Source organism: Sinohyriopsis cumingii, chromosome 7 (assembly GCF_028554795.1).
Source record: "Sinohyriopsis cumingii isolate HCF-2022 chromosome 7, ASM2855479v2, whole genome shotgun sequence".
Taxonomy (NCBI): domain Eukaryota; kingdom Metazoa; phylum Mollusca; class Bivalvia; order Unionida; family Unionidae; genus Sinohyriopsis; species Sinohyriopsis cumingii.
Window position 1 is genome coordinate 92,868,820 of NC_142967.1, and position 16,654 is coordinate 92,885,473.

Sequence of the window (16,654 nt, forward strand, 5' to 3'; positions counted from 1 at the left end):
TTGGACAAGTGAATACTATATTCCACCAGAAAAATATAACTGGAGAGTAGAGCATGTTGGTTCTAACACAGGTTTTCACGATTTTAGCAAAGTTCAATGTTAAATCAGTAAAGTTTGTTAAATGTTTAACAGTCGTGATTTATCAGCTAAATATGATAGCCCCAGATGTTCGTAGTGTTCTTTCATTAATGAAAATACTTATTTCAGTGGCAGTAGTACCAAAGAAACATTTAGGATGCTTTATAATACTAACTATGCAAAGATCTAATGTCATTTATTCCATAACTTGTAAAAGGAAATGTTAGACAAACCCGTCAGCAAGTATCTAAATGTATAAACTAAAACAAAGGTTTCATATAAAGAACATTATCAATCTATCTCTTTTTAATCTCACGTTTCCACACACTTTAATGACTGCTTCCATAAAATACACGGTATTTCTTTAAGGTAAATGATATATTCGGAAATTGAACGTCTGTTAAAAGAAACATATTGGATCCACTGTCGGGATGCTATGTATTTGGTCATCTCTGTTGTTATTTGGTCATCTCTGTTGTTATTGGTCAGATTTCTCAACAACTGTTTTAAAGTATTTTATTGTCCTATTTACATTAAAATTGATAAAAAAATATATATCCGTAATAATATGTACCTGATACAGATATATCAAAAACCAAACCGCCGATTTTTTCATAGGACAGGAACACACGCTAAAAATCTTATTTATTTTGCCTGCGCGAGTTATATAGTATTTGCCTTAAAAAGATTTGAGTCATTTCTATTTCTAAGCAGCAAATTTCTTTATACTTGCAGTAGCCCAGTCCTTCTTTTTTTTCTCCACTGCTGTATATGCAATGAAAAAATTACCTAACAAATATCAATGGAACTGACTTTTCATAAATTTATTTATAAATAGTAGGAAAGTGACAAAAATATTGTGCAATTTAAAAAATGCACCATTGCCTTATTGGTGTCCTTTTTGAACTATTTATTTATAAAAACAATTAAACAATGAGTTAAATGTTCTTAAGATTTTAAATCTGATATTATATAATTATACAATGTTAGAAACTTTCTATAATAATTGCGCAAAGGGGCATAAGTCAATATTAGTTATGAATGGAACGTCTATGGATTCACCAATTGGATACTGTCAGACATATCTGAAAAGATGTAATGATAAGATGATTTATAATATTCATTGATAAATTCATAAAATTTAATCAGTTATACATATGTAAAGGATACAAAAATATTCATCTCTATTTGGTTATATATGTTTCAACAACAAATAAAAGCTTCTATCTGTACACCGCATTTGATGGCGGACATAGTTTTACGTTCACTATGATCTAAACACCTCAGTTCTCTTGATGCAGTACTACGCATGCTCAGTATTTAGCATTCAGCGAAGGCTAAAGAAATTGGTGTTTATCTCACCTCGGGAGATGAGCTATTGTATATAATGTAGGCTACTCTATTCGATGTACGGGTGTGACTGGTACCGTATTTATTATCATATTATTTTGTAATTATATATATATATATATATATATATATATATATATATATATATATATATATATATATATATATATATATATATATATATATATATATATCTCAAGACAGTCTAAGTTAGAAAGTACTCTTCAACGTAAAGAGTTGATACAGTCCAAAATTACTTATCCGCCAAAATCCAGATCTAGCAAACAGGACGCTCTACTCATTTTGCATCCGTGAATAACTGGGTGGGTGTTTCAGAGAGAGAGAGAGAGAGAAATCAGTAATATCAGTAGACGAGATGGATTGGATTGGATTTAAATGTGTGCAGTGCTACATGAAAACATATGGCGTTACAAGATAAGTAAATGATAAATGTACCATTTTATTTTTATGTTAATGACGTTCCCTTTGCCAATAAAAGTTTGTTATATATAACAATTTTTGAAAAGTACTACCTTCCTAACATAACCGGGGAAGAATTTTCCGTGATCCAGTAATGTACCTGTTGGAAACCTTGAATGGAAAGCATATACAGGGATTGTTTTACTAATGTGATAAATCGACTGCAATGTAGACAATACACAAGCAGGATACTACATTACCGTATCGAGGAAATTTATGACAGCACTATGAAAAATATGAAGTTTAATCCATCTACATCTAAAAAAATAAGACAGATACACCATTAAGGACCACACGCTTGTCTATGATAACTTGAACAAAATAAAGGTAATGGATCCAGTCAATAAGTAAATATCTTTAAGTTGTATTAGTACAGCAACTATGTTTATGTGTGTGTGTGTGTGTGTTTTGAACAAACTGTTTACCATGCACAACTTTAGCAGATCTAGAAACCGGTTTTGCTTTTTTTTCTTACAAAAGAATTAGCACAGAATTAGGTGATCTGGGGAGATTTTTGAAACTATATAGATCAAGGCAAATACAGTACACCTATCACAGCATGATGAGATACAGATTTTAAAGACAAAGTGATCTCATTTGACATTTGCTATTAACTGAATTCTTATGGTAGTAATGGATGGTTAAATTACAATACAGTTATATTGTAATAATTGGACTTGCTTTTCTCCGCAGGATAGCATCACATTGATAATCATAATTTGTATTGAAAAAGAGAAATATATGTAACCAAAAAAAAGGCCAGGATTATGAAAATAAAGACATTAAAGATTGAGAATATTGTTATGATAAAACTAAAAAAAAACAATAAAATTTATAATATAAATATGAATGCACTGAATCTATAGGCTGGATTTACTTCTGCAACTGTTGCAGGCCCTATTGTGAATATCAATTTTTGTGAAATAATACCTAATCTTACAGCTGCAGTGATTACTGAATTTTGTAAACTGATACAATCAAAACAAACAGCTGTGTTAGAGTATTTAAAAATAGGACAATGTAAATTTGCAATATCCAAAGATATAAATTTAGTTTAAGACCGTATTATTTGTTGAATTCACAATAGTCCAGAAATGTTATATTTCTGAATTTCAAGTTTCCCGTATAACTAAACGAGATCCTGATATACAAATATCTGAGAGGTCTAATAACTCTTAAGGACACACTGTACTAATGGTATGGAAAAATGGGAACCAGTCAGGAAATGGGTGAACCTAAAATAGAGCGTATATGGGTTTGGCTGACCAGGATTGGTTAATAATGTAAGTCATGTTGAAGGAAAAAGAACCTTCTGAGAGCTTATCCTAGTTGTAAGTGGGAAAAAATTAAGACATTGTTTTATTGATGGAATTTCAGTCCTTTAACAGCCTTGAGTTTGGAACACTCATTACTAACTTTAGCACCTGACTCTTTGATGCGGAATTGAAAGCATATGTTTCAAACACACGCAGGTCCAGAAAATGCCGCGGCTCATATCCTTTCCTCTACACAGAAGCTGTCATCCAGGTTTCATCTATACTGATAAATATAGGTTTGATCGCGAGCATTCAAAATCTTTAAGTTATTGAATTTTTAATATCATGGGGTTTGCATAGGTTTACTATGGGAACTGAATTAGTGCCGTGAGTCCTTAATGGTTTTAAAAACGCTCCCAGCCTCATGCTGATCTAGTAATTTTTAACTGGGGAAAATTAATGTTGTCCTGTATGGGATTAAAAAACTATTTATAATTAACCAAACAATATGTTACTACTTTCTTCGAAAGAAAAACGGTAATGGAGAAAATTTAAATTGACCTCAACCAGACCGACTAGTGCTCACGTCACAAATATGATAAAAATGTATATACAAACGTAGGAATTACGGATATCAAAGTGTCCGATCATAAATTGATTTGCCTGGAGAAGAATAAAATAAATAAACATAAATGAGGAAAGGGTCCATGGAAGATGAATAACACAATTCTAGAAGAAAAGGAATATATTGAAGAAATCCAAGTACTGATAAGACATTTTACTAGCAAGGGAAATAAGGATATTATAAAGGAATGGGACACTTTAAAAACCATTTTTAAAAAGAAAGCCATTAGCCTCTCATCCGTAAGAAGAGAGAATCAAAAAATGCAGAATGAAGCTATAAAAAGACGACTAGAGAAAAACATAACCGGACGTGACGTACAAAAATTAAAAGATAAACTAAATCTAATACTGGAAGAAGAAAAACAAGGCAGAGAAATTAGAGCTGGAAAATTTACAAAAATATATAAAAAGGCAGAGGGTCTGTATAAACGGGAAGAGCTGAGTAGGGGGAATATAAAGCAAATTTCAGGGATGGGGGGAAAGTAATATCAGGAAAAACAGAAATACTAGATCATATTATAAATTTCTATAGTAAATTAAACAAATGACAAGAAATTGTATCGGAAAATAAAGATGATTACTTAGACGAAATAACATGTGAGATGATATCACCAGAACATAAACTCCTATGTGATGATTTATCTCCACACAAGAAATTAAAAGGACTATAAATCGATTAGCTTAAAAGAAATCCCCAGGTAGAGATGGACTCACTACGGAATTCTACCAAATATTCCAAAGTGAGTTGTCGCCCATTCTCGAATGGTTATATAATAATATACTTTTACGAAGTGATACAATGACTGAATCGATGAGAAAGGGAATTATTACTTTAATATACAACAGGGAAGTGAGAGAGGGAAGACTTAATAAATTGGAGGCCCATCTCCCTCCTTAATATAGATTTTAAAATTTTAAGTAAAATACTAGCTAATAGAGTTAAAATGGAATGGGTAAACTAATTAATTATAATCAGACCGGCGGGGCAAAAGGACGCGACATACAAAATAATGTTTTAAGTAAAAGGACTCTTATTGACTACTTACAAGAGACAGATCAAAAAGGTGCAATGGTACGTTTTACCAAAAAAAAGCTTTCGACAGATTGGAACAAAACTATGTACAAAAAGTACTAGAACAATTTGGTTTTTGGAAATAATTTCCAAAATTGGACTAAAATCCTGTACAAAGAAATCACTGCAAAAGTGCAGGTAAATGGGGCTGCCACTGAGAAATTTGACATTAAAAGATCGGTAAGGCAAGGATGCCCACTATCAACGCTATTATACGTAAAAGCAATTGAAATTCTAAGTATCAAAATAAGACTAAATAAAAATATAGAAGGTATACAAATCCCAAATATAAGGAAAGAAATAAAAATGCTACAACATGCTGATGATTGTACTAACTTTATAAGAGACCCAGACTCCTTTAAACATCTCGAAAAGGAATTTAAAAATTTCGGAAGAGCATCAGGTTCTAGAATTAACCATGCCAAAACTGAAATACTAAAAATAGATAGCTGGCGGGGGAATCACCCCGGAATACTCACATCTAGTCAAAAACCGAGTTAATGCATTAGGAATTTTCTTTAGGACAGGAGAGAAACAAAAAAAAAACTGCAAAAATTATGCGAAAGAAAAAAGAAAACAATGAAAATCTGGGCACTTACGCCATTCTGCCTAATAGAGCGGGCCAAAGTGGCCAAAACATATATGTATGCCAATATCAACTACGTCTTAAAATCTATAGATATAGAAAACAACAAACTACATAGAACAGATAATGAAATTATTAAATTTATATTGGGTTATAAGACCCACTATGCCAATAAAGAAACTCTCTATAGAGCAAAGGAGAGAGGAGGATTAGCCTTACCAAGTCAAATATGAATAAAATGTGCAAACATTTTAAATAGGTTTAAAAAATAAGCTCTGAATCGAAATCGCACTGGGAAGGGCTATACATCAACTGATTTGGGTTTACAATGAGAAATTGGGAAGGGGGAGGATATTTATAACAACAATAAACTTACGAAAAAGCTGGAAGTCCCAATAAAGTTCAAATATATAGAATATATGTTAGTTAAATAATACAGGGCTGCACATTAATTATGGGAACAAGATGGAAAACTGACATACAGATGGGTAAGGGAACAAATTACAAAAAGAATCAGATGCAAAATGGAACAAGAAAATATAGACATAAATTGGGACAGAGCAAATAAAAGTATCTTTTCTCTCATTTTGTAAGCAAATGGTTTCAGGTGCTGAATATATATATATATATATATATATATATATATATATATATATATATATATATATATATATATATATATATATATATATATATATATATATAGGGGGGGGGTATAAATATATATATATATATATATATATATTATATATATATATATATATATAATATATATATATATATATATATCCGAGTCTAACCAATACTCATATCACACTTACTGCTGGAAGACCTCGCTCTTTTGTTGCTTTTTAAGTACAGTTTTATTATAGCAACAACAACTGCGATAGACTACAACAATTCGTACAGCTTAATACATTAAGCTGAAGAAATTAGAGTCTAACATTACAAAGCCACAGTCATAAATCTGAGTTTTACTTTGCGCTGAAAAGAATCGAATGCGTCATTTGACATATATGTGAAATATATATGTTTCATTTAAATAAGCATTACATCTTTAGAGTTCCTTCCATACTTTCTGACTTCTGAGCATCAATCTAATAGCAAGATAGTTTGTTAACTGAATCTGATGAAAGTAAGCGACAGTATTTATCATACTTTCTGAAAGAATTCCAAATGTATCTGAAATGTAAGACAAAAAATAAATAGTAATAAAGAAATTTTCAGAACGTCGGAACGGAAAGTAAATAAAAAGTCTACCTTCCTATTGAAACGTAATTTTAAAGACATCTGCACGATTTCTCCGGTTGCTTTACAAGTACTTTTCCATTACGGTTTTATTGGGCACGGTCATGTTTGTTATCATGTGACATTCCGTCATTACGATACCAATATTGGGAAATATATAGTCGTGCACGTATAATATTAATATTATTTATTAGCAAAATCATTTAGGTTAACAATACAAAACTATGAAGCAATATTGAGTGAACGGAATACCACAGTTTCATTTTTTTTTTAAATGTAAGCCTCTTCCTGTGTAATTTCGTCCAATTACTTGTATTGTTTTTAGTCTGAGGTTGTAATTTATGTAATAATTTTTTTCTTTTTTTCGTCTACTATTTATTTCTACTATTTATTTCAGAGTTCTAAATTTTGAATTATTTACCTTTTTTATTACCAAATCGTCTTCAAAAGAATTTTGCCATTATCATTCAGGCCAGATAAACTAGATAATAATATTCAGCAAAATCATAAAGTACATGTATACACTGTTATCCTCCAAACTTTTGTTCCACAAAAGATTACTGTCTCCTGCTAACCTTGGTCTGTGACATAAATCACCACTAACACTTTTTAAACAATTCTGACCCTAGTTTGTTTGTGCACCATGAAAAAACCTCACTTCACTACTAATTGGCAGCTTACATATTACTGTGGCGATTCTTTGTTTGGCCAGCATGTATAATTAGACTCGTAATTAGCTGCAATCCCTTCGAACAATATCTGGACTAACCATTTGTTCAACTCACAGAGATCAAAAGAGAATAGGTTTACGTGAGAGGTACGGGATTAATAGGGAATTGAAAAAAAAAACCCACCCCACCTTATTTAGCAACTGTTAGTAACAAGATGGCTTGACAAGATACGTATCTTTGTACTAATTTTGTAAGACGTTAATTGTCCCTTAAAGTTTTTAATGAGTCATTTATACTATTTACTGTGTTCCCTTTCCCGATGAATGTGCACATATACCTTCCGAAGTAAGTCGAATGCTTTGCTCGTTGTCTTGTACTAAGCAATTGACACACGTGACTCATTTAATATTTTAGATTGGATTTTAGATATAGTACATCCCAATCTCATTTAAGTTCATGACATTAAAAAATGAAAATCAACATCGAGAGCATCTATTGTTTTACAGTTAGGCAAAACAAACTGAGAAATAAAAGTAAAGTTTTGTTACGGTAAAATATATATAATTTAGCTATCATTTAGTTTTAGACTTATCATTCAAATCGGTGGGAAATAATCACAGATTCGTGTATTATCACATGTACAAGCAGGGGATGTCTAAGTAAATGCTTGGATTAAATTAGTAACAAGGTATTCGTAGCAATTACATTTACTTCTTGGACAACACCAGCCTAATGTTGTTCAGAGATCCATCAGTAATTGCAATATCGTATGCACAGTTTATCTTGACATGATTGCATGATGTGTCTGTGTGTGTGTGTGTGCGTGCGTGCGCACGCGCGCGTGTGTGTGATATTTGGATTTTTAACGTAGCTTTAACAAGTTTAGTCATATCGCCACGATGTCTGCAGAATGACAGTTTATAGTGATGTCTGGCTCTGGGCGTCATGCCGCAAGCACACGGCATCATGTCCCACCCAATCACACTATCCTGACACAAGGCCGATCAGTCCAAACACTGACATTTTAATGCTGAGCACCAAGCGAGGCAGCTGTTTGTACCATTTTTATATGTCTTTGGTATGACTCGGCCGGGGTTCGAACCCGAGACCTCCCGCATCCGATGCGGATGTTCAAACCATTTAAGCCACAGGAGCGGTCCCACACAAATGAAAAAACACATGTACATACAGCAACTAAAACTATTAACTCGGGTGAATATAAAACAGCGTAGTAAAGGTGGATGACGATAACCCGTCCAAGGTGGTGAAACACATGACAAGCCAAGCTAGAATATAATCGAATAGCTAGATATCTTCTAAAATCTATAAGGTATCTTCTAAAGTTGCTTATTATATCATTCATATATATATATATATATATATATATATATATATATATATATATATATATATATATATATATATATATAAGATATCTTATACACTTAATGAGATAACGTATAAATCATATAAACATTGTAAGATATTTTATATAATAAATTATATGTGCAAGCCACCGCATCCAATTAAAATTAAGTTGTTCAAATTTGAACACTGCTCCTACATGATCTAGACAAGGGGAGCACACAACTTGAATGGATTGATAAAGAAGCAATTTTCTACTGCCGGTCCGTGTTTGTACAAATATCTTTCATTCAAATGCACCTATAATGGCTTCCCTCTAGTACATAGTTATGCTTTCGATGTCAAACTTATAAGGTATCCTTTTTAAGACAATTGTCTATCTTATTTCAGGCCAGTGTGGATTGCGCCGCTGTTACACGCTGTTGGTGAGTTGGCATTACATAATAAGGGAGGCAACTCATGAAATCCAACAGATGTCGCGATGACAAAGCACAACAATATCAGTTCGATCCGCCAAAGTGTAGTTAGGGTTATCATATCGGAACCTTGGATAGCGAAGATGATAATATCGTTTATAACATACCCTATATAATGTTTAAGACATGTCAAAAAGTTTGTGAGATGCCTTGTAAAGTTGATTTGATATCCGAATGTAACTGTTTTTTTCTAATTTATTTTATATGATATATTATATACATTATCCGATATCTTGTAATCTTTATCAGATATCTCGTAAACTTAATCAGATATCTTGTAAATTTAATTAGATATTTTGTAAATTTAATCAGAAAATCTTGTAAATTTAATCAGATATCTTGTAAATTGAATCAGATATCTTATAAATTTAATAAGATATCTTGTCAACTTAATCAGATCTTTTGCAAACTTTATCGATATCATATAAATTTGATCCGATATCGTGTCAACTTAATCAGATATCTTGTCAACTTAACCAGATATCGTATAGACTTTGCTAGGTATCTTAGAAACGTAATAAACATGATAAGATATTTAATATAGATCAGAAGATATCGTAAACACTTATTAAGATACATAATTAACTGAATAAAGCATCTTATAAACTTTGTAAGACATATTAGTTAAAATAGTAATAAATATCATCGCGATAATATCAGTTAGGTTATAGTTTGTTATAAATAAAGAGGTAAACTAAGTTTAAAATGTAACTACTGAATGTATAACTGTGAAAAAGATATTACTGACGAGAACTGGAGGACGCCATTAACCTTTCAGTGCAAGATGTAGCTTGCTTTTAATAATATTTTTCATAACAAAAGTCGTTCCAGATATTTCTGTAAGGGGATACTACCGGTCATCAATCTGCATTATCTCATCAGGAGGTTAACCCAGTAATCTGAACCCTGATCTCTCCCTAATCAACAATTTGTAACAGAGAAATGGGGCCGGTCAGTCTGATTAAAATCAGCTTTCCACAATCCTATGTGTAACCTAGGACATGTGGAGATCTGATTTTAATCAGATTGGGGGTGGGGTGCGGTTGTATTAGCTTCTATTGCGTAGGCATATATTTTCTAATTTAAAAAAATATAACTTTTTATAACTTTTATCATATATGTATATGGATTTCTCAATATACATGTATTTGATGCAAAAGAGTTAAATCTATCTTAAGTAAACCAATAAACCAGCATAACAATCTGCATATACCGTAAATACATGCTTATAGGTCATCTTGCAGATCTGGGTATATGCAGTTTTTTTTAGGAGTAATCAAAAGAACAAGCAACACAGACCTAGATCTGCTGACCGATTATGTGATGGCAGATTAGAATCAATAGTATTTGCAACTGGACCCAACTTATAAGCGATTATATACGGTTACAATCTGCATATGCCTTTGTCAGTGAAGCCAGATTTTTGACACTATAATTGTTTTTATTTACTGTGTTGCATTCAAATTTATTTAGGTTTGAGGTGATATTTTCAACTTTCAACTAAAGTGTACAAAATGTGATTGAATACAGTGGTGTAGCAACAACCCAAATGTAAAGGATGCCTTTTTGTTCCTGTACATTCTTCCCTGTGGCACCAGTTACTCAACGAGTATGTTCTTTTTATTCCTTTATTTACTGTTGACCACCTATAATTGAACCATGTTACATATATCTTCTATAACCAAACTTTTCTTAACCCACTTCTCCTCTAACTCTACTTACCCCAGTCATTGTGACCCAACCTTCTCATCTCAATCGCACCCCCATCCCCATTAACTTCATAATTACCTTGGGTTTGGGGCACTGACCACCAGTAGGTTCAAAATTAGCTTGGGACTGGGGCATCGTGACACCAGCAATCTCAGAGGGGATTCCCATCAATCATGCGAACATTTATTGGAAGGGGGCCCCAGAATTGCTTTGCGGATTTGGTGTAGGATGATGTTGGTGGTGGGGGATGGTGTTGGTGGTGGTGTGGGAAGGTGTGGGTGGTGATGTATAGAATGTCTTACTACACCATGCATACTTATTTCGTAAAGTCCTGCACACACATACATACATGCATGCATACATACATACATACATACATACATACATACATACATACATACATACATACATACATACACACATACATAAGAAAGTTTGATAGACTACTTCTCAAAAGACGTGTTTGATTCTACCTGCTAATCTCATCGGCTCGAAGAGTTGATAATATGGTGTACGACAATATTATTTTGTTCAATAATGTCACACGGGATTCCTTCAATTACGACACACGACGGTTGTATTTTGAGCAGAACCATTTTCTTAATTTGAAAATTGTGTTGCATTACTTGAAACTAAATCCTCACCGACGAGAAGGTCCCTGGAAATATCACAACAATTTATACATAATGGATTTGTCAGTTTTATCCCTGATCATCTTATACCATGACATACCATGACATAACTCGTACTCGAAGGAAAAACAGGCTACAGTGACATATATGTCGATACTGTTCCTAAATTATATGTTACTCTTACCCCAACGGCATCTGCAGGCTTTTTTTTTTCTCAATTCAACTGAAAGAGCAACCAGCTAGGTAAGGGATCAAATAGCGCATCAGCTTAGGACTAACTAACCTGACAATATGCCAACCAATCAACCAACCAACCAACCGACGCATCAATCATCCAACCCATATATTATCTATCTACCAACAAATAAAAGAATAAGAACAACAAACGATAAATATTACAGCACCAATGATAACGACGGTAACAGCAACAACAAAGTCATCCCCAGTGCTGCAAGCTGAGAGCCAATGGAGTAGAAGTGAGAATTTAAAAAAGGACAACAGCATCATCGATATTTACGATGATGAGAGCGATAAGGTATACATACAAAGCAATAGTAAACCTCGATAGGAAAAAGTGGCTGGAAAATTGTTAGAGATTTTGAAAATGTGTTTTTGGGAGGGGTGCATATTCAATATTGCCATGTATACAAACAATCTGAAATGTATGGTAAACTTCGCAAAAATGTATTTAGACCAGCATTTCCGGGATCATTATATTGGAGAGACGGAAGGAATATGGCATATTTTAGGATCAATTAATAATTCAATGACTAACTAAATCAACTTTGCCGATAATGACTTACCTAAACATAAATTGCTTCCATATAATATTGCAACTGGGACATATGAATACAAAGATGTTAGCCTATATGTAAAACATTCTTTGCTGCGGAATCACGATCTTGACAACATAGTGATGAATGTAGCTATTCGTCGTTTGGTAACAATGCGTATACATTACTAGTTCATACACAGCATTGTAATAATATTTAAATATATCATCACTCTCAGGGAAATAGTACGCTAACTAAGCATGGTAGCGATCCCTCCAACCACCAAAAAAAGCACAAAAATAACATATGCCTCTAACGTTCCAGTACGGTAAGTATCTTATCAAAATTGTTAGTTATGTGTCTAGAAGATTATTTTAATGGGGAAATTCAGTTACGTAATATCAATGTAGCTATACGGAGAGTTAGTTTTCACTTGAGAAACTTTAATTTGCGTAATATCTAAATAGTTATGTAAAGAGTTAGTTTTCACTTGAGAAACTTCAATTTGCGTAATATCTAAATAGTTATGTAAAGAGTTAGTTTTCACTTGAGAAACTTCAATTTGCGTAATATTTAAATAGTTATGTAAAGAGTTAGTTTTAACTTGAGAAACTTTAATTCGCGTAATATCTAAATAGTTATCTGAAGAGTTAGTTTTCACTCGAGGTAGTTCAATTCGCGAGGATATTTAGACAATATACGAAGCCACATAGTTTGGTATTTATATTGGATGAATTAAATAAGCGATATCACGCTTCCTTTCCACTCACATCAAGACATTAGCGAATTAGAGATGTTCCTTCTGTTTTTGGATCAAATTCATTGATCAGTCAGTCATTATTTCTTTTGTTCGTAAAAAGATAGGTGCTATCATTTGCGTGTGCATCGTATTTGATAGTATGCGTACTATAGTTTCTAGGAATTATTTTGTGTACTATTTCTGCCGACTAATTTGTGTACTATAGTTTCTACCGACTATTTTGTGTACTATAGTTTTTACCGACTATTTTGTATCTAAATAACGACAAAGTTGTACGATTGCTTTAGATCTATGTCGATTAAAGGTTTAGAACACCAGCGATTCTGATTGGTCGAAGCATCGGCAGTGCCTGTCAAATTGGAACTGGTGGATTCCTTAAGACCCTCGCTGCCCACATGATGGTTATAATGCATTTCATGGAAATCAGATATGACGATTCTCAAGACCATGATAAGTAGTACCTTTACCATTAAGTGGCACGTGTCCATTTGAAAAATAGCAAGCTAGTGACAGGATCGTATGTGAGAAGTGGGTGGTGAGACAAAACCTATATGTATATCGATCCATGCTGATGATCTAACACTACATGGGAACATAAGCTTATTTCAAAACACGATTTTGACTAGAAGTACAGAAATGGTGCATAAGTCGTCCTTGCGCTGTGAGTGGGTGTACGTTCATACCTTTTTGTGTGTGTGTGTATTTACTCTTAACATACAGTTAATAAACCAGACGGTAGCGTACAAGCGTGCTTCAGTGTGGCGAATTGGAAGTGTATTGACACAACAGGATAGACCACAACTCCACACTTTACATAATAGTATGTAAATCATGGCCAATATATCCTTTTACATGTATCATTGCTGGAACAGGAATAAGGTTGCCCAGTAAAGCGTAAGTAGTCATTACAATATTGAGCCACTTAGACGGAAAATTGCAATTCTTCATGAATCTATTTACATTTTCTAGCATATAGAACTCCACAGACTTTTAAAAAAAAAGAGCTTGTGAATATCTGAATTTGCTGGCGTCTTGCGTGGTTAGAATTTATAAAACATTACGAAGATGTAATTTCAAATATGAAAAAAAATATATTTCCTTTCTTTTTGCATGGCCTGTCCTCAACCAAGATATGAAGAAATGAAAAATATTAACGTTTTTGTTAGCACATATCATTAATGTCTTACTAAAATTGACAATTTTTAAAACGCTTCCTGAACAGAAATTAAACAATATCTTTCCACAATAGAAATTTGGCACCGAATCTAAACTAGCTAGGTTTAAGATTTCTTTTCAATGTTTCAAATTAATTGTGCGACATTTGTGACAGCGTCCTCTTCGCTGACATTAATCTCCGTCCAAAAGATGCCAATGCTGACAGCTGTTATGCTGTATTGTTCCGAGAGAAGTTGATTATAATGAGTTCAGATGCTAACATTTTCCCAGTGAATCACGTGTTAATGTCAGCATTCAAGACGCGCTTGCACAAAGCAGGAACAAATTAAAAAGACATGAAAATATAATTAACACACAACAGTCTACCTGACATAAGTGTGTTTATAAGAGTAGGGTAGTGCATATATGCACATAAATTGTTCACAATCAAGAACGTGACAACAAACATAGTCTGGCCAACAGAAGGTTAAATTAGAAGCATTTGCTATTTAAAACTATGCATTTAAACCTCCCATGCTTGCACTGGGTGCCTTGCATTTAAATCTAAATCTCGACGTTATGAAGACAAACAAGGTGTTATTATGTTGTAGTAGCGACCCTTTCCAATATCACTGTTACCTCTGGGAAATAAAATCCCTTCATATAGTCGTCGTCTTTCGAGAAAGGTGGGGTGGATGTGGGTATTTTTCGGGTTTTACACGTTTTTTTTTCTTTCTCCCTGTCTTTCTGTCTGTTTGTCTGTCTCTCTCTCTCTCTCTCTCTCTCTCAACGTCACGAATACTCAAGGAAAAGCAAGGATTACAGTAAAATGACAATCCATCACAATATTTGTGAATTATACGATCATGGGAAACTGGCACATGATCACCTACAAACTCATAGAGAAAAGCACGCGGAGTCTCGTCATTTCCCAGTGATAAATGTACTTGTAAATGTGTATACATGTTTGTGAGAAAGAAAAGAAAAGCAGACAGAGACTTACCTGGAATTACCTCTGCAAAGGACTTACAGCACATATAATCCCAAATGTATCTTCAGGTAAAATCTGAAACGGTGAAACATGCGTAGCTGTATATCTGTAAATCTGTGGCCAAACGACGTTTACCTAGCTTTGAGATCCACTATCACATGAATTCAGTGAAAATCTCCCGCTGTCACGTTGAGAGAATCCGTGAATAATATAGGTATAGAATTTCTTGTCTCTTTGTGCTGAACATCGAAATGTGTTTAGCCTGTGTGGGCAAAACAAATGTAGTTTTCTGACTCTTTTTGTTATTGTATGTGATGTTTACATCTCCTGAAAACATACGACGTGAGACACAGTTCATTTAGGTGTCTAACAGTCCGTGATACCTTTTCGAGAATGTTTCTTAAAACATAAACCAGCCTCGACATAAAGCAAAAAATAAACAGTTATTATAATTTCTCATGTTCTTGTTGTTGTCATACGTATCTCCCCCCTCCCATGTGGGAACTATATGAATCTAGTTGTCTATCTGTGCGTGCATGTTGCTTTTGTTTGTAAGGTGATGATTAGGAATGAAAGTGTGGAGGGACGAATAAAAATAATCGACGAAGCACGAGGGCATGATGGTTTGCGGCAGACTACACATTTCTGACTTGGAGGATCTTTCCTGGCTTGCAGCGTTAATAACTGGATAGAAGACTTCGACCTTCCACATTGCATCATCTCTTTGGGGTGTACTCAGTAAAGGTGAGTGTCACATTTGCAACAATTGTGGTAATGAAAGATCACCAGATGTGATGGAACGAAGGGATATCAGATATGCATAAAGATCCAGCTGTCACTAATGCGTTGGAGCAGAGAAAATAACAGCCGTTGGCTAAATAACAGCTACAAAGTGGCCAGACAATGGGTTAATAAACCTGTTTATTACGCTGTGTACTTATCTACACTTTGCACCGGGTGTGGTACAATAAATACTCGCGACCCAAAAAGAGAGGTCTCGAAAGACTCATCAACTCATCAAGTAAATTAGTTTGCTTATTGTCAAACGTCTTCTCGCATGTGGAATTAGTCTGGTTTACTGACCTCAAGCTATGATTTTATTATGATCATAACATACGGTGTATGGTCACAGGATAGTTTTGAAGAATCGTAAAAGGTCGCATACCTTTGAAGAAAGGTGGGGTGGATGGGGGTATTTCTTGGGTTTTATACGTTTTTCTGTTATGCTCTCTCTCTCTCTCTCTCTCTCTCTCTCACACACACACACACACACACACAAAATCCATAATTGTACAGAATTGTGTATTGTAATATTCATATCGTTGTTGAAAACAAAGAGTAATGCTAACCAGCGAAACCAAGCACGGAAGAAGTCAGATACAGAAAACAAACGTGTCACAGTCTAAGATTGTATTAATGTAAGCGAA

General features: G+C 33.7%; 1 protein-coding gene across 2 annotated transcripts in view; it reads right to left on the reverse strand.

Moving 5' to 3' along the window:
- Positions 1–15,817, reverse strand: part of LOC149795719 (uncharacterized) — a 145,408-nt gene extending 129,591 nt beyond the window's left edge. For both annotated transcript variants that reach the window (XM_089965614.1, XM_089965620.1), the window contains exon 1: positions 15,240–15,817. The gene's annotated coding sequence lies outside the window, so the exon portion shown is untranslated. The remainder of the gene's footprint in view (positions 1–15,239) is intronic.
- Between the last annotated feature and the right edge of the window lie 837 nt (positions 15,818–16,654).